Below are 26,449 nucleotides of genomic sequence, written 5' to 3'. Positions count from 1 at the left end.
GCTCTCAGCCACCTCAGCACACTGCCAGCTCTTGTTACAGAGACTTCTTGTCCCAAGCCCCTCCCAAATCTATTCCCCAGGCTGGACAACATATGTCCCTCACACTACTTCTCTTCTAAGTCACTTCTGTCCTGTAAGTTACAGGCTGAACCCAAGGAAAAGTGGCCTTGATGGCAAACACCAAGGTCTGCCATTGTCACAAGGTAAATTAATATGTCTGCTTCATGTCAAGGGAATATTAAACAAAAAAATGCACACCTCTATTTTTGATGTTTTGTTGACATGTAAATGAGCATAGCAGTGACACTTCTATATTTTATTTGTAAGCCATAAAGCAGAGTTAATCTTGAGGGTTATTCTGAAGCATTCAAACAGCATTTTATTTAAGTAGGTAATCTGTTATCATGCTATAGAGCACAGGACAGCAACATAGTATGCTACATTTGCCTTAAGAAGTTCACTTTGAAAGGCATCAGTATTCAAAACAGCAAACCTCTGACTTGAGTGATTCCATTACAAGCTCATTTGTTCCTTCAGTATGAAGTGAGTTAATTTCTCTTTTAAAAACTTCTTTTTAGAAAAGCAAAGGTCTGATAAAAAGAATTGATTCAAAATATATACATTCCCAACTGTTGTTTAGACTATACATTATATATTTGCTATTTTTATTGTTATTAATTTATATATATATATATATCTCCATTACTTCAAACTTGAACTCAGTCTAAATGATGTTCAAGCACTTTTCAGACTTTTAGTACCCTAAATGCAAGTACAGCTGATGAATATGTCAATGCAGCCAAATGGCAGCAGCTGTCTAGATTCCACTCCTGGAAGGCTACCAGGAAGGTGGCTTATCAGAAAGAATGAGAAAATCCCGTGATACCTAGCTTTCATTCTATGAATTTTTTTTTTAAATGCTACAGTGCAGTGTAGTGGAAAAATAAGGCTTACTGAACCTGAAAAAAATCAGATTTCTGCTCGAGATGAAAGGCAAAGTACAGTCAGAGATGGAATAGCTTTGCCCTTGCAAGAAGCTCACTTGATTATGGGCAATATCTACTGTATGTTCACAAAATGGTCTGAGGAAAAAGACCTGATTTTTGAAACAGACTGGACAGTTTGAGAGAGGAAAGGCATTGGTTACTCATTGAAAAATATCTCTTTCTAGGCAGCACTGTAGCAGCAGCCTCACTGGCTGCAGGACAGACAGACAGATGGCTGCACATCAATCTGCTGGCTGAAATAATTATATTGTCAAGAACTTCTGAGTTACTAACAGCACAATACAAAAACAGCAACTAAAATGTACCCTCCTACAACTGTACCAACACATATATTTCTATAGGTACTTTAGCTGAAATGTCACCCTGGCACAAAGCACCTCCTGTATTTGTGATTACCTGCTATTACAAGAGATACATATCACTCAACATTTCTGTAAATCCAGGACTCACCTCCTCCTTTCACTCACCACCACTCCTCAGCATTCTACACATCTGTAACTCAGTAAAACAAACCTCAGCATTCTTCAAATCTCTAAGTCAGTAAACAAACAAAGCCTATGGAATTCTATCTTTGCTGTCAGCTATGGCTGATATACACGATACACATCTAGGATACCACATTTGGTTTTCTCGATGTTTACAAAGTTCTTCGAGATTCAATAATTGTATGTGCTTCTGTATCTTCTAATAAGGGCTGACTTCAATGTAAAAAACAAAACTGGTCTTCAAAGGAGCTTCAACGTGAAAACCAAAATTGTTACAAGAATCAGTGCTAGAGAGGCTTGATAGAAAAAAATACCTCAGGATGTGGAAGACCAAGCAGAGATATCAATACAATAATGTAAGAAAAGCCTCAACTGCTCAACTGTTCATGGTTCAGAAGGTTCTCAAACAATGCTCTTCTGGTAATACACAGGGCCTGATGCAAACTGAGTTTAATGCAGCCATACTAAAAGATGGTGATTTCCTAAACTAGAGCCACCTTTTCTTAGAGTCTGATTCAAGAACATCTACCTTGGAATTTTCTGACATTTTCTTTTCAATTTATTATCATCTACAGTTTTTTCATGGATGGGAAAATGATAAAAACTTTCTTCTTCAAAACATACAGCTCTGCTGCTCTTCAATTCTTGCTATTCAGTTCAGAAAACTGCAGCTGCCACTATGAATACATTAAGGCTTCATAAAACAGCTGTCCTTAAATATCTCATCACACCTCTCCACAGACAAGTATGGCATAAAGCCATATTTCTGTTTTCATTCTTTTCATCCATGTCAGTTACAAATGAACAAATTCATACAGACATTTTGTGATAATTCTGATGAATTTTGTTATGCTGGTGATAACTTTCACTTCAAAGTGGAATTGTAAAGCACACAAAAGAAAGACACTAGACTCAAAAATTAGCAAAGCAGACTTTATATTTCTGGATGGTTCCTAATGGTTAAAAATGCAGACTGCTTTAGGATGGCACCAAAATATCAATGTTAACTTCCTTTTTCTACGTCCAGATGAGACCTTGTTTATTGATCCTCCTGCAGAAAACCTCTAAAAGGCAACTTGGGAAACACAAAACATTAAAAACCTGTTTTTTCTGTCTCATTTGAAGCAGCAACACAATATTAAAAGCAGCTGAGTGCCTGAAAAATTAAGGATTTACAAGAAAATTACTTCAACCAGTTAGTGTTTAAAAGACACAGCTTCATCAAAACATAAACTAGATTAAAAGCAAATATAAACTGTGCATTCCTATGACTACTAACATATAACTAACAAAAATTAAAGAAACAGAGCAAGTTTTTCTACAAGAACAAATCTTGTCTAGTATTTCCCTGCAAAATTAGACAGATTTGCCAGGAAAACTGTCAGTTCTATTAGGAAACTGTACATGTGCCTGAAAATCTCAAAGAGAAGCTATCCTAATCACGAATTTATAGCACAGGTTGCTAGTTCTAAACGTCCTTCTAAAATACCCCAATTAATAACTTCATTGTTCATGACAACGTGTCAACAAAATTACAATGAGTAACAGAGAATAATCACAGTCTGCAACTGTAGGGAAATGCATCTGAATTCACCATTAGGAGGATGTGGAGTATGCCCACCACACACCTTATCTCACCCACAATATAGGATGACCTACAGGTTTAGCTTAAAACTTCTAATTTCCCTAATGAAATAAACTTAGAAGAAATAAGGGGGGAGAAGGTGGCAGGGAAGAAAAAGGAAAATACAGCAGGTTTTACCCACAGATTATTTTTTAAATAAATGTAAGATAGTGAATACAAAATCCTCCAGGCTTCTGCTCAGACAGTACGAAGACTGCTAAAGGCACTAATTTCCAGACGTATTTACAGTAACCTGGTAGGCAACTTTGTGTTAAAGAAAATGAAACAAGCAAGCAAACAGATGTTACAAAGAGAGGATGTGAAGATATGCAGATTTAATGTTATTGCAGAAGTAACCTTCTAGTAACCTTCTGCTTTGGTCTAGCTGACATAATCACTATTAGCTATTGTCAGTGCAGAATAGTGATTTAGTGTGGGGTACCGTGCCCTGTACCAATGTTATTTATGTCCTCTTTCTTCCTTTTCATTTGTAGATGTTTCAGAATTGATGACACATGGCAAGAAAAAAAATCACATCTGTCATGGGACTAATTTTTGTTGTTATAACCACAAAACTCAATATTTGTCATCTTTTAACTGGTCTTAGTTATGATTAAAATGGTTTCTAACTGCAATTATATAATGATAAAAATACTTAATGTGTTTTCATAATGGATTGATTGAAATCACACTTTCTTTTTTTTCCCTATGGCTTTGTCATTCCTTTCTATACAGCAGAAAAACAAAAGCAAGCCAGCATTCTCATATAACTGATGAAAAGGTTTCTGTTTTTTTACCCCTCTCTCCACCTACTCCATCTTCACAGCTGCCGGCTTCCTCCTAACCCCTTGCTGTTGCTGGCAATGTTGATCACAAGTCAGAACCATAATTTCCAGAAGTATAGTTTTCAGATGGGTTGTCAATCAATACAAGGAGATAGCCATGATTTAAAATTCCCACTTCCTAGCAGAACATTCCCACACTATAATGCGAGAATGAAGAATTCTGCCTCTTTCTCTTCAACATACTACATTTCTTGCATTGAATTTCACACTAAATTCATTCATAACTTCAGACAAACCTATTCTAAAGACTTCCTTCTTTTGTAAAAAGTAATAAATCTTAACACATGATAGTCAGCTATTTTATATATTACAGAAAAACCCCAAAGAAAACAGGTTTAATATATACTGGGGGGGGGGGGGGGGGGTTCACTTAAAACATTTTTTTTTGGGGGGGAGTATTTTTTTATGTTCTTCCTTTACTTTTAGAATAACATATAACCAGTGTTTTTATTATGTGGTTCTAAATAAAACACACCTTAAGGTGAGTTATTTCTTTGGCAGATCAGGTGGCTCATTTATATATGAAATTTAATTTATAAAACTTTTTAAGCACTTCCAGAGGCTCAATAGATTCAATAATGTATTTCCATGGATCTCAACCATGAAGGACAGGCTAGGGCCAACATACAGGCATAAACAGGCTACTGTGAAATGAAATACGGAGGTTATCAGGCATAAACCAGAAAACAATTCATAGATACAGTTTTACTCCATCACTGGTAAAACTCTGAGTAGCTTCAGTTAAAGCAGCATGGCTGTAAAATCAGGACCAGAACAGTATTCTACATAATTTAGATATCTTTCCCTACTGACTTTTGCCTTGAAAATGAAAAAGCAGATGTGATTCGAGTAGTCTGTTGTCCTCTCTCCCTTGTCAAAACATGAGAGCTACTCACGTGCAGTCATTAAACTACAGTATGTCACCTAAACGTGAGAATTTATACAGTTGACAGGAAACTGTAGTGCCCGGGATGTAGCTGCTGATATCCAACATTCAGTTGTAAGGTGATTTGCATCACAATCCAAACATAAATTCCTACTTAAGAATTACTTTCTGTTTAAATAATCCTACAGTAACAATGTTCCCAGTATTGCCAAAATAAGGAAATAAGGCAATAATGATAATACATGGTAACTAAACAACAAGGTAAGTGCTTCTTCTTTTCCCTACACTTTGTACAGGCTCTGTCACAGAGCAGCTATCAACAGTAACCACCACAGATTTTTTATAACATTTTCACAAATGAGTGCAAAAACCACAACACATTAGAAAACCAGATGCCATGCCTATGGGAACATCAAGACTTTCAGTACTTCAATATTCCTGTCCAAAAATTAACAATCCAAATTGTGTCCAGTACTTTATGCATACAGTTATTTAGTAGTCTGTAATATGAAACCTTAGCTTTGCTGAAAAAGATCTTTAGTCCCTTCTCTTCTGCCTTCTACTGGAAGAACTCTCCTAAAAACTGCAGTTTTTCCTGGATACAATAACACTAAAAGCACAAGCCTGACAGCTCTATAAGAGTAGGTGCCTGTCATATGCAATGACAGATATTCATCCATACACCCATCCATAACGACACAGCCTAAAATTATTACTTTTAAAAATCATTTGGTGTTGTTAAAATGTCTTATGGAGAAGGAAATATAATTTTTAAAAAAATACAACCCTTAATGTTAAGAACCAGTTAAAACAGAATTCTTTACAGTGCACACCTGTTCTCAAAATCATTTGAAAAGCCAGAACTCCAAGGAAAAAGACACTTTCTCTTCCACTTTTATGAGCCTGAAATGTGTTTTTTCTTTTTTTTTCATAACCATAGCAGTCATCAGAGCTAAAGTAATATTATAGTAGGTTGGCATGTCTTAAAAGCCTTGATTATTATCATCAAAGTCACTGTGAGAAGTTAAATGTAATTAACAGCCAAGTTGTCCAACATTAGTACTAAGCTACAGTGGCTTTGACCTGATCCTTTCTCCACAGAAGAAGCAACAGTAAGGCTCCCAGCACTGGTCAAAGGGCACAGGATCCCCTGATAATCTCAGAAAAATTTTATAACTAAGGAGGAGTGTTGTCTTCAGTCTAAGCCATCACAGACTAAAGTACCTGATCCTAAAATATAATTGTATTTGGGATGTATAACACTCTCTTTAAGACAATGGATGGAGCTCCTCAAAAATCCTCTCCATGAAGGGAATAAAAATTCTGATTATGATTTTAATAAGATTCTTATTTATGCTTAGAAGAAGCAGCAGCATTAACACTAATAGTAAACATAAGCCCATTTTGAGGATCAAGAGTTGAAGAGAAGAGTACCTGGGACAGTTTTACAGCCAAGAGGTTTTAATCTCAGTTCCCTAGAATAAAAACTGCCAAAAAAAGTCACAAATCTATCAATGATTTCACTTACCACTGTTATCAGAGCTTCACTAGCAACATACATAAAGAATGTTCTAAGTAGTATAAGTGAAAAGTGGAGAGGGAACTTTAAATACATCAGAAAGGTCAAAACCCACATTAGGAATATAATTTAGGCCAGCTAAAAGTCCTGAAGTCTTACTTTTTTCATCAAATAGATACATCTAATATATACATATTAGCATATATAAACTGATATGGAGATGCTGGGTTTGATCAGAATAAAAGAAAAGTAATTACTCAATTTTAGTCTATAATTAAAACTAAAATTTGAGGCTTCTGCAAGTAGTAGCAACTACCTTTTGTGTGTGTGTGTACATATTTGTCTGTATACCCTTGGTGTCTTAAGTCAGGAATAAATGCTCATTTAAAACAACCATGCATTGTATTACCTCACCGTAAGATCTCCATGACTATACTACACCTCACTGTGGGGTAGGAAAATAATGTTCTTTAACATTCCAGTATCATTAACCATAAACCATGACATGTTGTTTTCATACTGATCCAATGTTGTACCAAAGCTCTGAAATCTTATGGAAGCCCACTTTTAGATATTTAATTAAGTAGGTTGTTCTCCCACTTGAGAAAAACTCTCTACATTTTCAGAGCTGTGGTTTTGGCTGTGAGGTCAAAATTTTAAAGCACAAATGCCACATGGACAGCTGGTGTCCAGGTCCATTTAAACATCCAGCTTAGATTCATGGTTCAAGTAAAGGCATTACATTTTAGCTACCAATTCTAATGAAGCACAATTTAATTTTAAAGAGCACTGGATGCTTGCACCTTCTATTGAGTTTTACAGAAGCACTGAATGACAGTTATTATTTGGATACTTGAATTTGCATTAACTTCAAAAATAATGAACTTCAACTTAAGAACAGCTAGAAAGGATTATCTGAGTTGGGAAAGATCAGAATCTTTAAAGAAAGATTAGAATTATTTTACAAGATTTAGTCATTACAGGACTTTCCTAGACACTTAACAAATGCACAATGATTCTGATTACGTCCTCAAGGAACCATATAGCCTAAAGTCATGTCAGATTTGCTTTTCACAGTGGGCTGTCCCAACAAGTTCTGATGAACTAATAAAATCTCCTTTTGCTGTTTCTTAAAAGAAGGCACCTATAGGCAGCTGTGAGGGGCCAGGGAACAGAAACTGAGAGATTTATGCTAATCAAAACTCACTTTAATCTTTAACACCCTTAAGTGAGGATTTACATGAAATCCTCTCCCTAGTATTTTAATTCTAAGCCAGAAGGAACACATCCTGATCCATGGTGTCCATGAGACAAATTTAATCCATTTGAAGATCAGGATTCATCACACCTACAAAACACTAGCCATGTTATGGTGTGAAACAGCAAAACTTTCATTAAATATTATTCTTTGGCAGAAAACTTGACATCAGTCTGCCTGGGAACCCTTAAGATCTTATACCAGTCTAGTCTATTTTGAAGAGAACCTACTGAAAATACAGCCAATGGAGCCTGACAAATTGCTGACCTACAATAACTTCTGTTCTTCCACAAAGACACTGAAACACTACTTGAAGAAGTCATCTCCTTGTCACAACCAGCATGGCATTCGCATGGCATAGTGTGCCTGGAGGAGACAGCCAGAAGAACCCAGCATTGCCACATAAGCCGAGCACTGTGCCTCAGAAACATAAAAATTTCTAAAGCAGAACACATTTGGTATGTTTGACACTTTCTTGTCCAACTTCACACAACCAATCCCCTACAAAATGCTTAAGTGCTGTTTCTCAAGTGAATGCTTAAGCAAGAGTCTGAAAGCTTCACTTTTCTAGAAGCACCATAATTTTAAAAACAAGTGTGGAAAAAATTATGACAGCTGATGGGCTTTATGAATTAAACTGGCAGAAATTTCTCCTGTAGCAGAACAACAGATCCTTTAGAGCTAAGTTGTGGGTGGCCTTCTGTATGTAGGTTTGTTGAAGGTCATAGCACATAGTATGCAATACACAAAAAGAATACAGCTGTAATTCTGGCTTTGATTCCACGAGGACGGATCTGAAAACTAAACTAGTAATCCCAGTAGTTACCCAGAAGAAACGAAGCCATGGTTAAACTTCAGGCAGTATCATGAGCAAAAGGGTTGTCTTATAGCACATGTCAAAGGTCTCCAGGACCCATCCAATGTCTCAGATAAGAGATGCAGCGGTAGCTCATCTAGAAAACAGCTACAGAGAATGCCCAGAGAAGCTGCTCCTGTACTGCATAAGTTGCCTGTTTACTGCAATCAGACTGTATCTTACATACGTGGGACTGACACATGGTCCTGCTCCCCTGTGACCTACTGACAAGGCCCCCAAGGCTCTCACTGTCTCCTGCTGCAGAATGCCTGGTAATCTATATAGGTATATTTATTCTCTCACCTCTGGGGTCCTATCTCTACCAGATCACCCTTCACTTTCTCCAGTTGACAGAAAAATGCAGGTTTGTAGAGTGAGGAATTCTCAGTCCCCAAGGTTGTGCCTCAAATGTGATACCTGGGAGATCTGACCTGTCTCCATGAGCAACAGCAGGAGTCTGCAGAGATCCAACGCCCCGCGAGCAGTTACATTAGGTCACATCCCCCTGTTGCTCAGTAATCCCGACTGTTTGCTGATGCGTCTGACAAGGTACATTGAGCACGGAAGTTGCTGACCTGGAGACACATCTGCCAGTACAATTTTAAGTGTCTATTTAGCTATTCATGAGGGCATTTACTGACATGAGCAAAATTATAGTGTGCAGGGGGAGCCCTGCTCTCTGTTACAGAGAAGATTGCATTCTCACCCCTAAATTACTTTGAATATGCCAAGCACTAGCATTTTCTGTATTCAGCATAGCCACAGTCTGTCCAAGATAATTCAGCACAGTGCTAATGTGAAAGCTCTTATAGAAGTTTTCGTTACCATATTTGGGTGACTAAATTGCTGCAAAGATCAATAAAACAGTGGACCTGCTCAGTTTATTGAAATAATTTAAAATACGGCAAATATCCTATATTGTCTTTTTTTTTTAAATTAAACTGAAGTAGAAAAATCCAGTATTGGTTGGATCAGAAATGAATATAAGGGTGAAGTCTGTAGGTAGATGAGAATCGTTTGACTAAATATTTTCAATTAAAAATGTGGCATTTTTACAGCCAAAACATTTTGTGAAAAAGAAACACTTTAACAGATTTCTTGTTTAAGAGAAATCAAAAAATATATATGAATATCTAAATAGCTTATGTTGCTTTTTCAGAACACAGAAAATACTACTTTTGGTTAGAATTTCTTTTTATATCTGCACATATGATCTTAGAATATAAAAAGAAGATAAGAAATAAATTCAGTATTTCAAAGTAATTTGAATTATATGTTTCAATTTTCCTGACTGCATTTTTTCATAACATAAGTTCATTAATATTTTTGAGGGTCGAAATTTCATTGTGAGAAAGAGGGTATTTAAATAGTGAAAGGGAAGAGAATTTTCTGCCCCGCTGTAAAAAAAATTATTTTTATTAGAAATTGCTTGGCTTGTTTTAAACCATATACAAAATCATGCTTTTTTATTCACTATAACTAATGCATCACTATCTCCACAATCATGGCTTTTGTGGAATAAATTTTGTATTTAGGGGAGAAAATTGTCACGAATCATTTCATTTCCAGCAGGTGAGTTGCCTGTAGAGCATCTTGTACACAAAAAGCCTTTTAAATGGCTTCTCTTTTGCACTTACGTAAAATGCACAATTGTTGGGGGAAAAAAAGCTAAGCGAGATAATGACAGGCAGGCTCAGCACACAGGAACAAGCAGGAAAATTTCTTTTCCAAATCCAACATATTTGGCAGTCGGGTCCTTGGAACACACATATTAGCTGGCATTTATATTGGAAATCAGAAGAGTGTTCTGGTAACAAGTACAATCTCTTACATTCTGTCAGAGCCCACAATATTTATTTTGTTCAGGCCAACCATCCATTTCTCACTTTGTGTTAATATTTCCTGAGCATTAGCTACAGACCCAGCTGGTAGACATAGCAACATTAAAGCCAGGTAGAAGCATTAATGAAAGAGCTGAAAAAAACAACAGCATAAGAAAACACACAGTTTCACCAGTGAAAAACTACAGCTGAATTTTTAAATCCTTCCTGATTCACTGAATAACATGAGAAATTTAGGTTTTAGAAATAAAAGGCCAATTACCTGAAATCCATAGGTTAATAATAATCTTGTAAATCAGCCCATAGTTCTCAGCAGGAATTTTCCCACATGATGGTAATGAGCTCTATAATGACTTGGTGGATTAACTACATGGATTTTTAATCATGTCATATCTGTCCAAATCCATACAATAATTTAATTTGTGTCCAACACGCTATTTTCTCCCTCCAAATCAAGCCTTTTCCCTCCAAATAATTTTTCTTTGATCTTTTCACTACCACTGAAAAAAGATTTCCATACTGGGATCTCCCACCATGCTGTCTGCACTTGACAGTGTGCCACCCACACAGTTTTGTACAAGTGTTAAGCCTACAGTATTCATAAGCTCTCTAAACTGCAATTCAGAATATTTTCTACAGCAGATGTTTTTCCTTGCCTCTGCTTTCATATTTAGTAAGATTTTTAAAAAAATCAGCACATATTAAAAAGAAAGATGATAGAAACATAATTGCAGCCAGCTGAAGACTGGAAGGAAAACCTCCATTCAAGGACATCTGAACAATCACCATCCTGGTCTAAGCCCAGATGCTAAGAAGTGAGAGCATCTTCTACCCCCCATTACTTCCACTGAAATAATTAAGAGGATGGGGGCTGTTTGTTGCATATCTTCTGTATTTGTATTGCTCCAGTCTTTGGATGTGTACATACAATGTATATACTTATGTGTACAGATCAAATAACCAAAGATGGGCCATCCTGTGCTGTGTACGCAGTGACACGTGAGAACATTTGAGTTTGTAGGTGGGGACAGTGAGACTCCTGCTGTGCCCTTGAAAACCTACATCTCCTGTGTGGAAACAATTTGTTCATCTTTTTTTATATGGTGAATCATTAGGGTTTTCCACTGAACTCAAAAATGTTCAGACTACTGTATTCACTGCACTTGCTTAAGTGTTCCCAGTAAACATGGTCACAGTGCACAGATCATTTCCTTCTTTTGGGAGCAGCAAACCAGCAAGATTCTGTTGCAGGGTAAGCTTTAAGTCTAAGACTCAAATCTACATTAAAATATATAGGAGGGAGGCTTATATATGTCACTATTTTTCTTTCCCACTCTTTCATAACTTTGTGTAGTTAATGTATTGCTGTATATCGAATTCATCCAACTGGGTTACTTATTTTTACAAGTGAAAAAATTCAGCTGATAGTGATGAACTTTAACACCTCTGTTAAGATAAAAATGTGTTACACTGTCAGAAAATTAACATCTAATGGTTAATGACAGTAGTAAAAAGGGAATCTCCCTTTTTAAGATGAGAGAACCAAGTATTCCATTCACACCGTAAGACTAACGGAAACCAGCTGGTTTTTTTTTGTCTAAGATAAAGCTTAAGGAGCCCCAAAACCAGAAATACAAACAGAATCCACATAAGGAAGAATGCATATAGTGCTAAAATCAGAGGGATGATTCAATAAATAAATATAGCAGGAGGTAGGATTTTGTTTGCAAGGCCACTGCAGGGGTTCAGAAAGAAGCAAAACTCCTGGGCAACTGCATACTGTCAGGTAGCGCTGGTCGTTATCATTCAGACAACACAGGAATCTTTATCTGTAGCTTAGGGGGGATTTTAAGTAACATATTACTCCATTTTTTGGAAGGAAGGCAGAAAAATTTCTCAAAACAAACATTGTCTCTGTAGTCTCCATGACCACCTCTATTGAACTTCTCACACAAATTATTTGTCCCGTAGCTCAGAGTTCTCAGCTCAGTTGTGAGCTAGAACAAGCAAGCGAATAAATTATTTTCAGTGCTAAAATACGAAAGTCAAGTCACAGCTCTGTTTTAATTCCATTAACTTTTATGGAAGCTAGTTTTGTTAAGTAAATTTAGCTACTGGATTTTAAAGCAAAGACTCTAGTATATCATGGCATTGCTTAATAGTCTAGCAAAGTAATGTTAAACAAGATCATCAGCTTTAACCAGGAACCACAACAAGCAAAGCAAACTGAAATGTGCTCTGAGTAAAACACAGGGAAAATCTCAAAAAAAAATGTGCAGAAAGCAGAAGCCAGAGAACTAAATAACCCCTCACAGCACTTTATTGAACTGATTATAGCTGTCATTTGGTCTCTTAACTCCTGCTGAGAAAGTTACCAGAGTTTTAGAAGAATAAGAAGTTGTTCAAAGTACAAGTGCTGTGCTGAAAAACTAATCTGTTACTTGCAAATAAAGAAAAAGCTAACATTTGGTGTTACTTAATATTGTTTACACACATTGAAGTTCTTATTATTTAGCTAGAGAAACAGCTTCAACACTCATTTACTGAGAAGTAATTTGTGCTCCTTACAGTAACATGCTCCCATTGCCAGTTTTATTAGACAACACAAGAACTTACGAGAATTTAAAAGTTAAAAATGAAAGGGCAATCGACCAGAAGAGGAAGTCAAAACCCCCACAAACCCAGGAATCAGTTATCTGAAATGTAAATGTCAGACCACTTAAATTAATTGAGATTAGCTCAGTTGGTTAGAGCCTGGTGCTCATAATGCCAAGGTCACAGTTTTGATCCTCACATGGGCCTTTCACCTGAGAGCTGGACTTGATGATCCTTGGGGGTCCCTTCCAACTCAGAATATCCTGTGAAATCTGACTCCCAGTTATTCATTTCCTACCAATACAATTCTCAAATGGGCCAGAGCCCAGGTGGTCTTATAGCCAACCAGTAAATACAAACATTCATGAAAAATGATACACCTTTGTGTTTGATCTTTGAACCAGTTTCCCCTCTTTATTTAAACAAGGTCCCCATTGATGCTAGCTGAACAAGAACTCCTAGAATTTTCTTCCTTTGTCTTCTATCTTGTTTTAAGAGGCTTTATTAGAACTGCCTCCCAGCAGATATTGAATTTATTAAATAAATTCAAAAATTCATGTTACCACACCCAGTGCTGATTTAAACAATTGCAATTCACTAGTAATAGATGTAAGAAGTCAGCCACTGGTGTGTGACATAAATTAATTTGTACCATTCTAATTCAATACCATTCTTTATCACCAAAGATATAAAAATTTCAGCCCCGGAATAAGTGTTATTCCTTATTTCACTGTACATTTTTTACTGAGAAACAAACAGATCTCGAGAGTTAAAATTCAAAGAAATACACAGAAATCATTACTTTGCCATACTTGAGATCCTAATTTTAAAATCTCAGCCTTCTATTCAGGTACACCCAATGTGAAAGGGAAACATTAAGACTTCATTGATTGTGAACACATTAATACCTCTGTTATGAGAGGAGTTTCACCAACATTCTCTTGTGCACACTTCACATCAGACTGAACATTAGCGTGAATGGAATTACAAATCCAAGAAAAATAAAAACTTGCTTTTTTACTTTTTGTTTTGTTTTTTTGTTTGGTGTGGTTTGATTTTTTTCCCCTATTTCTTTTTCATTTCTTTCACACACCCACAAGAGCTTTAAAAGCCGGTTTTGGAAGAAAATATTGCATACTTATTTCTCCCATAAAATCCAAATTTATGAAAGCTTGGGATTTAAAAATAAAAAATACTCAGGGATGCTTAAGTACATCTTGTTGAATCTAAAGGCTGTTTCACATCCTATTATGCAACATTCAACAGGGACACAGGTGAAACAAACAGTGCTTCAAACCTATCTTACATACGTTCCAGTTGACTGGCCACCTGCCAGCGTCTGCAAGCAGATTATGGAGGCAGAGCCAGGCCCTTCCCACTGTTGCATAGCAGGAGAGTGAGAGGGGATAAACTGAAATAAGAGAGGTTCAGGCTGGTTGAAAGGACAGACTTTCTGACTATGAAGTCATCAGGTAGTGAAGCAGGTCCTCACCTGGAGTGCTGTGTACAGTTCTGGGCCCCACCATTTCATTATGTGAGGGCACTCAAGTGCATTCAGAGGAGGGCAACAAAGCTGGTGAAAGGGCAGGAACATCCTGTGAGGAGAAGTGAAGGACTTTGGGCTTGTCAGCTTTGGAGAAAAGAAGGCTGAGGGGTCACTCACTGCCCTCTACAGCTTCCTGGGGAGAAGAAGTGGAAAGGGAGGTGCTGATCTCTTCTCCCTGGTATCCAGTGGTAGGACACACGAGAATGGTTGAAAATTGTGCCAGGGAAGGTTTAGACTGAACATTAAGAAGCATTTTTTTACTGAGAGAGTGGTCATGCACTAGAACAGACTTCCTAGAGAGGCGGTTGATGCCACAAGCCTGTCAGCATCTAAGAGTTTGGGCAATGTCCTTAAAAACATGCTTTGACCCTTGGCCAGTCCTGAACTGGTCAGGCATTTGGACCAGATCATCGTTATAGGTCCTGCCCAATTAAAATATTCTGTTTTAATTCAATAGGCCTAAAATCTTCCTGATCTTAGCTAGATTACCAGACCAGTACAACTAAGACACACAAGCTTGTACAACCAACTTCACCCAAAGGAATGGTTTCATTTAGCCTTCCCAGCCCAAATAACCAGACACCCACTTGCAGATAGCTCATACAAAACAGTCTTTAGCACAAGTCCAGAGTGAGGCTTGAGTCATAACAAGAAAAATTAAACATTCTGCTTCATGCATTTCCATGTGTAATTACCATTATAGATCCGAGTTGAAGGCAGATATACAATTTATCTACACACTTCTCTCCATGCCTTCAGTGTCCACCATAATTAACAGATTCCAAGAGGACTGACTGCATTTGATTTCAACTGCAAACACACTCTGTTTGGGGACTGACCAAGTCCATTCATACCAGGAATCTGCATAATTATCCTGGAATTGTAACAGAAAACGTAAGCTTTAAGTGCCAACAGGACAACAGGTAACTGGCACATCCATGTAACTGCATTACCTGTGGTCACTTCAGCTTACACTAAGTGCTTTTCCTCTCAAATACATCTTCCTGCCAAAGACAACTGAATATTTATTTGCCTAGAATTATTCAGTGTGCATTGTATATCATCTTGCTCATGTGTACAAGCTACTGCACTGATACTTTAAAATCCTAGAGAGACAAAAAAATGAAATAATTACTATAGAAAAAAGTGCCCCTCACAAGTGCAGTAAACTGCAGAAGAATTATCATTTTTCATTCATGCTTATATGAATTGGCTAAGCAAACACAGGAGTAGGTATTTATTTGTATTTATTCTGCACAAGTTGCTGTGAAATAAGCTCCAGAGAAAGACTATTGAAGCTGAAGTGCTACAAGAAACTCTCACATATTGTATATTTTATGTCTCTATAGAGCTACCACACAGTAATGACTAGTAGAGAACTGCACAGAACAACCAAATCTCTCCTGAATATTTCATCAGAGACATCCATCTCAGAATTCTTAACAAATTTTGGACAACTGTGTTAAATTAATTTATAAAGTAATCTCTCTGAAATGTACTTCAGAAGACTCACTCTTCCTGGCTGTTTCAATAAAAAAAAAAAAAAAAAAAAGTAGACAGTCATATGCAAAACTAAGTCAAGAAGCAATATTCACGTTAATAGGTAATATTCTGCTTGGCTGATAAGCACATGAGTATTCATTGGCTGAAAAGAAACAATTTAGCCTGCATTTTTTTGTTACTTATTTCTGTTTGGTGAAATGAAATAAGGATATTAATCTGGTGCAATGGAAAACAAAAACCAAAGAAGCTGTTTAGACTAGTAACATTTTACGAAGTGGATACGGGTCTCTGTGAGAGTTTGCACTATTCACCGTTAATCTGGTCTTATTTTATTGCTAAGCTTCAATTAACACCTCAGGAAAAAAAAACAGTTCATTGCAAGGTTTTCATCAGGGAAGCTACACCTGTGTACTGATCTCTAGCAGCCGTAATGGTGTACCAGTGCTTTCTCTTACAGCAGTTATTCCCATCAATGTAAAACTAAGTCTTGGAGAGTTAAGTATTCTACATCTTCATAACACCACCACAGGTAACAACAGATGAAAGTCTCATCTGTTGAATTTCTGACCACAGTTCAATAGAGGCTGGCATTCAGTCTGTAAAAGCAAGATGTCCTAGTGATGCATACAGATTTACTCTCCCTAATACTACAGGATGTGCTTCAGTACTCAGTCTTCCTCTCACCATGTCTGTTGGGGAAGGTTCACAACTCTTACTGCTCTCTTCATTCATTCCATGCCTATAGAAATGGACCACAACATGCATGGGCATGTCCCTGTGTATTTAAGATATTTCATTCCATACCCACTCCATAGCACTGTGGGAATCTGAACACATTTTGCACAGTTTTGTGGGCTGGCTTTGTTTTGCTCTTTTTTTTCCCCTCAAAAGTATATCCTAGGGTCAGCAGCTTTGTGCCTACTGCTGTTCAGAACAGTTTGTCCCAACAAGAAAAGATGACACCAAGGGAAGAATTGTTTACTGCCATATAGAAAAGATTTCAAATGGAGCCTCCTTTAATGGAAGCAATTCTAATAATTATCAGCCAAGATATCTAAACTGACAAAAGTATGGTCACAAAATTACTGAATTTAACAACACATTTCTCACATTTCTCTGAAATTAAAAATTAATTGGCAGATGCCAAAGGGGGGTAAAAAGTGATGTCACATATTGCATCTTTTTATGACAGATGGTTTCAAATGGATTAATGAGGTGAGTTATGAATTTCTAGGTTGTGGTTAATATTTAATCTCCAGCCAGCAGATACCTCTAAGATTTTTACATCTGAGTGGTCAAGAAGCCTACCTAATGGAACTGTTAAAAGCACTGTGCTAATTTGAAGAGTATCTGCCAAATGAAAAAAAAATTAACAGATATTGGAAAGTTGAGGGGGGAAGAGGACAACAGAGATCTTGTCGCAACACTGGTATGGAAACAGAAATTCAATACATTTTTTTCCCAGAGAGAAGCAGAGGAGAGACATACAAACTACATGAGTTCATATTATTCTATGTCAGACAAATTAAGAGAAAGAAAAGGATCAGTAAAATAAGTAATTCCTCCCCCTCCCTTCCCCTTCATTTCTAGACAGTTTTAGAATGGTAAAAACTTACCACCTCATACAAAAAAGGTGCCAGAAAGCAGTTCCATGGAGAAGGACTTGGGGGTCCTCATGGACAATAAGCTGTGCATAAGCCGGCAGTGTGTCCTTGTGACCAAGAGGCCCATGATGTCCTGAGGTGTATTAGGGAGAGCAGCAGGTCAACACTGTACAACAGTATCTACAAGAATTAAAAAATTAATGAGAACAAAGTCAAATGAGAAACATTAACATTCCTAGTGCAAATATTTAACATCCTAAAAAAAATAATTTTATCAGGACATTTCATTTCATTATCTTACTATTGCATTTATTCTTTTCCTGGGATACAAATTAAAGTCATTCTGAAGTGACTTATTGTTATATTGAACATCCTGCATTTCTCCAACAAATGGAAAAAACAATGCCTAGTCACATACTCTTATACTGTAGCTATTATTGTACAGTATCTGGTTCACAGAGAGCCTGCATAGGCCACAGGTAACTCCATGACATATCCTAATCTTTCAAGAGTATAGGGAATATCATAATTCACTAATAAATCAGGAAGAAAGAGATTGAAAAACAAATTATTATCTATAAAAAAGGAAAAAAAATGCTGATTAAGAGGATAACAAATTTCTTTTGGTTTCAAAATCCTTAAAGAGAATACTGTCGAGTAATTTGTGACAAAAGAAAAGAATAATACTCTTCATTAGAACGCAGTCCGTATATCTAAACACCCCTCTTTACAAATTCTATATACAAAGCATTCATTTCTACAAAAAGCTGTCACACAAATTGTTATGTAATGTATTTTTTTAAGTCTTTAAGAAGAAAAAAATACATATACATGCAATATACATAAATATAATACATAAAAATGTTCCATATATCTTTAGTATTTCCTATAAAATAGATTTTCATCTAAATAAAATGCAGAATATGCTCCTTGATGGCCGGCAATATCTACAGCCTTTGACAGATTTGTGCTCTGTTTCAGCATATCCCAGGTAGACATTCAAGAAGTAAAATAATTAGCCAAACTGGAATACACGGTGATTATCCAAAATGGTACTTAGAATTCTGCTCTAATAAATGTGATGAAACCCTTAATGATTTCAAGCGGCAAGGGGAGGGGGAATTGAGGGAAGAGAGACTGAAGCTGTTTTCATTATGAAAACTGACAGCTCATGGTTCCATTTTCACCCCAAACTGCCATAGAGATTAATATTTTTCTTTCAAAGCCACATTTTTATAAGAGATTATGTTTTCCTAAGAAAGCAGAAGAGCTCCATTCAAAGACATTCCCATTTGTTGTTGTCAGATTCTGCCTAACTGGGCTGAAAGCCTACTGTAGCTCTGCGGATCTGTGACCTGCACTTCACTCCCTCCAGGCACTATAAATAATTTCCATGGAAACAGCACTGAAGAAGATATCTGCAAGCCAAGAGATATCTATAGACTTTCTGTTAGATTTATGCCTTTATTTTTTCTCCTACATTTTCTCAGTTAAATACAACATTAAATACATTTATTCTATAAAATATGTTACACACAACATTAAAGTTATAAAAGAAATGAAAGATACAGGGGAAAAAAATGAAGGAGATTCCTACTCCACCATATGTATGCGTCTATAGATTATCTTCACATCCTTCATTCCCCTTTGTCCTGAGGAAACAGTACATTGCATCCACACTGCATTTTTTTCACACACAGAAGCATTCTCCCTTAGTCATAAGATACCAAGAGGTATATCGGAATATCATAGGGTAATGAAGACTGTTCTAATTCACACCTTGATGAGGCTGAGAAGAAGATACATGTGAAATCACAGCTGAAGGGCTCTAAAACAGCCACATCAAACCAGGAAGGGAGGAACTGAACACAGTGGAATACACGACAGCCTTGCCAAGTGCAAATCCGCAGCTCTTCAGGCCTAGATGTCAATTCACAAACAGTGAGAGTCAGCTAACTTCCCAGCCACTTCCCTTTCAGCAATGGAAAGATAATGCTCAACATGAGCACTTAGTAAAGATAATCTGGAAATCTACTGAATTCTGTCCCCTCAAGATCCTCCAATTAATGACAGCCCCTGTATATTGGAGGTGTACAGTACTCCCTCTTTCTCCTCCTGGCCACAGTTTACCCTCCCTGTGAACTGTACAGCCTGTATTGGTTTCTTTTTCCACTGAAAATTCAGATGACTAAGCCCAAGTTATAAAAGTCTCTTTATTCCAAGATCAGTATACAGATATGGGGAGAAACAGAGATTGCCTTTTCTCTCCTTTAGCTGGACTTATACAACCTGCCTGTAGCTTAGGGTACAAAGGAAGCAAGTCAAGGCATCAACTCAAACACAAGCACCTAAGGAGAAATAACTGTAATCACTGCTCTGGTTTTGGCTTTTCAGTATAACAATAGCTGTCATTGAAAATAACAATAAATTTAGTTAATTATTCTGAGGTGTTTTTGCAGCTGGTTTTCCCCTCCATGCTCCGCCTATAGGACATATTTTATCCTCACACAAGTTTTGAGTGCTGACTATGAGGTTTTTCTTCACTAAAACACATCAGATTCCATATAATCGTCTACATTTTTTTCCTGTTTATTGTTCTCGTGTCAGGAAGAATTCACACAGTTCACAGTAGTATCGACACTGGGATTAAAAATAATGGCCTAGGCTTCCTCAAGCCACCGCTATAAAGGAAAGGTTCCTTACTACTACATAAGTCTTTAGCTGTACTCATCATTTAAGGCTTCTCTCTTTATTGTAAATACTAGAAAAATACTTGACAAGCCAAGACTCCCTTGGAATGTTTTGAGCCAATGAAGTTTAGAAAAATATCAGAAAGAAGCTAATTCATCATAAGAGACACTTGTATTTACATCTTCTGATAGCTACTGATATCCAGATTGCTGTTCAACTCATGCTTGAGTTTTTAGGTCCAGTAGCTAAAGGAACAGGAGTATCAAGATTAGAAAAACTATTTCTTGCTGTCAGTCTAAGATATTCCAAAGGTGGCTATTTTTTAGATTGTTCTCAGATCTCCCCTCTACCTGTCAGAATTCTTACTGTAACTACTTAAGATGCTACCAAAGTATTTAACATCATGTATATTACTTAACTTCTCTGTGCCTTGTCTTACCGCTCTAAAATTAGTATCTCATAATAATTACCAATCTTCTTTCACAGAATTATTAAGAAGGTTAATTAATTAATGTTTCTAGCACTCCTGAGATTCTCAGATGAAAAAGCAGTACATCTGTGAAAGGCTTTGGAGAAACTTTGAATTCACTGTCATAATTACAATTAAATCAAGGAGAAATTTTACATTTTTATTCTCAGATTCTCTTAAGTTCACTATTTTGTTTTTTCCTGCAAGTTGCCATTTGCTGCAAAATATCTATAATATCTATTCAAAACTCTATAACTTGCTTTAGAAAAAAACTAAATTGCATCCAACACACCTTAATCAATTATGTATCCAGATAACATAGGTGAGGACAGATCATGTTTTTGCAATCACCCCTGTAGACTCGACACCTCTTGCCTCTTTATTTCCTTGATTAGCCACGTTAGACCAAAAAATAGATTCATATCAGCATAATTGTTCCCTAACTCCTGACACCAATAAGATATCTCATCAGAATCTGCTCACAATAATATATATGAAATCTACGCTGATCTTCCTGCCATTGTACTTTGACATTCGGCCCTTAGTTACTCCTGCAATCATTTTGAATTAACAGAGAAACAAGTTATTTTGTAAAATATGGTCTGGACATTAAAAAAAGTAATAGTCAAGAATACATGGATTAAGAAACAGTAAAAAAAAGTAAAAGAAGAAATTCAATTCTACTATACTGTGTATATAAAATGTATGCTGACTTCTTTCTGGCAGTTTTCAGTGGAAAGATAGTCCTTTCATTCAACTTACTAACTGAATGTTCCCAAGATACATCCATTTAGTGTCTGTAGTAATTACCTAATTAGAAATCTTATAAATTACAGTAAGACAAATAATTTTCAGAATTCTGCTCAGAATTTAAGATCATGACATTTGATTCATCAGAAATTGCAGACTGTTATTAAAAATATGTGGTCTTGTTTCAACTTTCCGAATACCTGTTTATTAGCTAATCATATTAAATAGCTTAATATTCTGATAATTACTTAAAAACTTACCTTTGAAAACTAAGTCTCCAGAAGCATCATATGCAGGTTTGGTCACTGAAATATACACCTTCAAGAACTACATGTGTTTATGACAACAGCATGCATGCTTTCAGTATTCTCTTAATTTATATTTACCACTGAATCTGAGGATGGTTCTGACCTCTGTTATATTCAGGGTAACCTCATACATTTATTCTACTAACCTGAATTGGGTTAGCTTTAGAATTCAGTTTGGACTTACTTTTATTATTGAGGATGCTTTAGCCATAGTAATGTACTTCACTGTCACACAACCGAACTGTATTTGCCCTATATATAAGTACATACGTATGAGTTCATATTTCTTGTATCAACTTATGATCTGATGTGGAAAAACAGACCAATTAGGTGTTCCAGTGGCTTCTACCAGAGCATCCTGAGCAGCACCACTGTGAACCTCATGCTGCCATAGCAAGATCACCACACAGTCCCATCTTGGACAGCCCGAGGGAGGCAAACGGGACATAAGCCACTGGCAAAACAGAACTGCCTCTGCAGCAGCTTTTAAAAAATTAAAAATCAGTTTTCTGCCAACTGTTCTTAGCTGAAAACTTTTTGACTTGGTGTTTAAGCCAACTATGAAACTCCCACATACAAAGCCACCTTCTGATTTGTTCTGCTGGAGAAAAAAAACCAGTAAAAGCATTGTTTGTGGCTTCCACTTTGTGTGGTTATTCAAACCCATGGAAGTTAGTGCATACTAACATGCCTGAGGAAATTTTTCCCTTTAGTGCCTTTTTAAGTTTGCACAGGCCTTCATCTGTTCCTTGCTAACTCATTCCCTTTGAAATAGAATACTAAGAGATTACCCCATTGCCCCTTCATTTTGGGCCATATAAGTTGCTGCAGCAGCAGCAGGTTATTAAGCTTTTAACTCCAGTAGCCAGTGGGGAAAGCTTAAAACATGAAACAAACAGAATTATAGGCAAAAATTAAAGAAAGTAAAAAGAATTTTAATAAATTTTGAGCCCTTTTAAGGGGCTGGCTCATACTGTTGAAATGAATAGAATATTACAGTATAATAATAAATATTATTAAAATAGCAATTTACAGATTAATAAAAAGTAATAATAGTAAAAATTAGACTATTTTATATTCTACATTATATTATATATTATAGTATAATAGTAATTATAGTAATCATAAATACTATTAATAATAGTAAAATATTAGTAACCAGGCAGACATCCTGGTGGGAATATGTTATAGAACTATTCTATAACTACAGAACTATTCCATAAAAGGCTGGCTGATGTTTCACAATTGCCAGCTCTTGTTCTTGTGGGAGACTTTAACTTACCAGATGCCCACTGGAAACTCAACATGGCAGAGAGGAGGCTGTAGAGCAGATTCCTGGAGTGCAAGGAAGACAACTTCCTGACACAGCTGGTAAGTGAGTCTATGAGGGGTGGTGCCATGCTGACCTGCCTTACAAACAGAGAAGGGCTGGTGGGAATGTGGTGGGCAGAGGCCATCTTGGGCATAGTGACCATGAAATGATCGAGTTCTCAATCCTTGGTGAAGTAAAGAAGGGAGCCAACAAAATCTCTACCCCGGACTTCCAGACTGCTGACTTTTCAGCCTGTTCAGGACACTGGTTCAGAGAGTCCCATAGGAAACAGCCCTTAAAAACAAAGGGGTCCAGGAAGGCTGGACATACTTTTAAGAAGGAAATCTTAAAGGTGCAGGAGCAGGCCATCCCTATGTGCCAAAAGACGAGCCAGCAGGGAAGACTGGCCTGGCTGAACAGAAAGCTATTACAGGAATAAGCAGAAAAAAGAGAATTTATGACCTTTGCAAGAAGGGACAGGCAACTCAGGAAGAAGAGAGGGATGTCATTTGGTCATTGTCTCAGTTTGAGACAATTTGGAGGGGTCGAGATCTCAGACAGAAGTCTCCTCCTTTCTCCTATACAGAGAGAGAGACCAAATATGCCTGGATGTAAGTGAAAAAATAACTCTTTACCAAGAACAGTAATAACAACACTGACAAAACTGGCTTAAACAAGCAGATGAGGAGGAACTTCCCAAACTCCTCCCACTAGACCAAATCGAGATGGCCACCGGCCTCCTCTACCCAGAAAAAACACACGTGGCCACAGGACAGAAAAGACAGCTGCTCTTCCACATGGTTTGCCTCCCCCACACCAGGAAAACATGATAGGAATGGTTGGAGAGTCAGCACTGGCAGGAAATGGCAGATAGCTGAGATTAAATACTGGCAGATGCTGGTGTGGTGCTGGAGTGAAGCTGCAGTGCTGGTACAGGCAGCCAGAGCTGGGCTTAACCTTAATAATTCTATGATTCTATATGTCATTTTCATTCTATTTATAGGACCAGAAAATTTTCAATTCTATTCCTAGCATGCTTTTTGATACTAGTTACTACTTTCCTGCAGTATGTAAAATTTCCGAAGAAATTTAGCATAGTAGTACAAAAATTGCTTAAAGCATTTGACACATCTTAGAAATAAATATATATATATGATTTATAGATTTCTAAATGACGTTTGTATCTTGCTTAAAATAAATGGAACTTTTATATATTATTATAGTAATACATGCCTATATGTTATACATCTAGATACACTGTATATTTATGTTAAAATATCCTAAATATGTGTGCCTATTTTAGGGGAACTCATTATAATGTGATCCATAACCTTTAGGAGTATCTTAGATTCCCTCTGAATGTATAGAAAACAATTAAAGATACTATCACAGTTATGTAAGTGTCATAGTCATGATGAAAATACAGAAACACAAACATGCACCTTCACAGCACTGATACAGAACATTTAGTGTGACTTAACAGAGCCTTTCAATACCTGCAACAAGGTTCTTGGGAGGATAAAGTTTTTTGCAGAGACGCCTGACATGAACTAAAAAGGAAGGTTCTGACTTGATCAGGAAAATAGTTTTTGACAGTGATAGGACATGAAGCAGCAGAACAGGTTGTCCAGGCAGCCCAAGAAGTCTTCAGACTTGAAAGTTTTCAAACCCAGGAGAAACCTACTTTGAACTCAGTACAGATCCTGGACTGAGAAGTGGGTTGGACTGGGTCCTGGGTTCCATTCCCTGCATGAGTTTGTGAGTCTATACATGTCTATATACATAGATTATGAAACATTCCAGATGCTGGACTTTTAATTTTTTTTTCCCCTACAATTCAGATTTTTGAAATGAGAAAAAAATCCCAAGGATATATAGAATAAACATAATCTAAGTCTTTGAGAGCTTTGGAAGAGAGCTGACAGATGATCATAAACATGTAATTGTGACAGAGGTGCTACTTGACTCCTGCACTGTGGTCACTTCCTCTGAAAGTATTCTTTAATACAACCCAAAGCGGTGGTTTAAGCTTTGACAGGGCAGAGCACAATGCTGAGATTCACAGTTTCAATTCAGAAGTGATAGGTAAGAAACAGTATAGGCCAGTCTCCACTCTGGTATTTACACCTCTGAGCAGTCAGACCTCCCATATCTGTTTGTATTTATTCTAACCACCTGTTTGACACAGTTGACCTACCTCAATAAGTTCTCTCTCAAGCCAAATGAAGCATAAAGTTTAAATGAAAAACAAAAGCTGCAGACATAGTCAAGTTATTGGAGTCTTTAATTACAGGATGAAAAATCCAGTTACTCTCACCGTGGTTTCTGGTGCCTGGCAATTTGTAACTCTGGTAACATACATGTAAAATTATGGCTGTTAGCAACCCATGAGCACCAGCTACAAGCTTCATACTTCAGCTGTGCATTTGCAGTGGCCTGGTAACTAGTTGATACGTTCCTATTCTCAGATGATTCTCATCTTTTACAGATATTAAATTCTGTGGTTTAATTACTAAACAGTCTTTCACAATCTTCTTGCTCTGAGTACTCAAATCATCTGGGATTAGGCTATAATTAATTATGAACAGCATTCCTTACAAGCACACCCACTTTCATGAACAAATCTAGTTCTTGCATTGGGTTTTGATCATCACAGATAAGCATGACTTATGGTTGGGCTAAACAGGCTTCAGTCAGTGGTCTCTTCCCATCATGGCACAAGTGGGTCACTGCAATATCTTAGAAAGTAGGCTGCCTTCTGCATCATTCCTAGACACAAAAAACACTTAAGCCGTCAGGGTTCTCCTGTAATTGGGCATGACATAAGCCTCAGGCTCCTACTACAGTGTTTTTACAAAGGACAATATAATGCTACAGTCTTAAATGGTAGTGTCTGGGATTATCTTCATGTTGGGTTTCAGAAAAATGATAGCTAAAATGCTGCAGAAGGGAATTAAAACACAACTGTTTTATATAAGATGTGAAACAAACAGATTTATTATATAGCTTTACATAGTTTAAAAATGCTTCTGTGAATAAATCATAGGAGTTCTGTTTGTGAGGATGTACAGTATCTCAGAAGCAGTGACACATATATATTCACTGAAGCAGAAGCCAAGCATTGTTTACATAACTCCCTTTCAAAAAAAAAACCCCGAAGACTTGCTTTCACTTAGATAGTCACACAGCTGCAGAGCTTGTGCAAAAATTGAAGTTGGGGGGGGATTAAGAGCAGTGCTGTTGGGTTTTTCCCCTAAACGCTCCTTAATTTTTGTCTCATCCTGCCCCCTGGTGGGAGCACAGGTCTGTTGGTTTCACAGAGGCACATTTCTACAATGCATCCCCAACCT

The 26,449-nt window shown here is 37.0% G+C and overlaps 1 long non-coding RNA gene across 1 annotated transcript in view; it reads right to left on the bottom strand.

Annotated features, from left to right (window-relative positions):
- The window catches only part of LOC135418883 (uncharacterized), a 47,627-nt gene that overhangs the window by 19,928 nt on the left and 1,250 nt on the right, over positions 1-26,449 (bottom strand). The window contains exon 2 of the long non-coding RNA XR_010432714.1: positions 17,582-17,749. This is a non-coding gene — a long non-coding RNA (uncharacterized LOC135418883). The remainder of the gene's footprint in view (positions 1-17,581; positions 17,750-26,449) is intronic.

Source organism: Pseudopipra pipra, chromosome 9 (assembly GCF_036250125.1).
Source record: "Pseudopipra pipra isolate bDixPip1 chromosome 9, bDixPip1.hap1, whole genome shotgun sequence".
NCBI lineage: Eukaryota > Metazoa > Chordata > Aves > Passeriformes > Pipridae > Pseudopipra > Pseudopipra pipra.
Note: the sequence above shows the minus strand (reverse complement) of the source record. Positions and strands in the feature narration are given on the sequence as shown.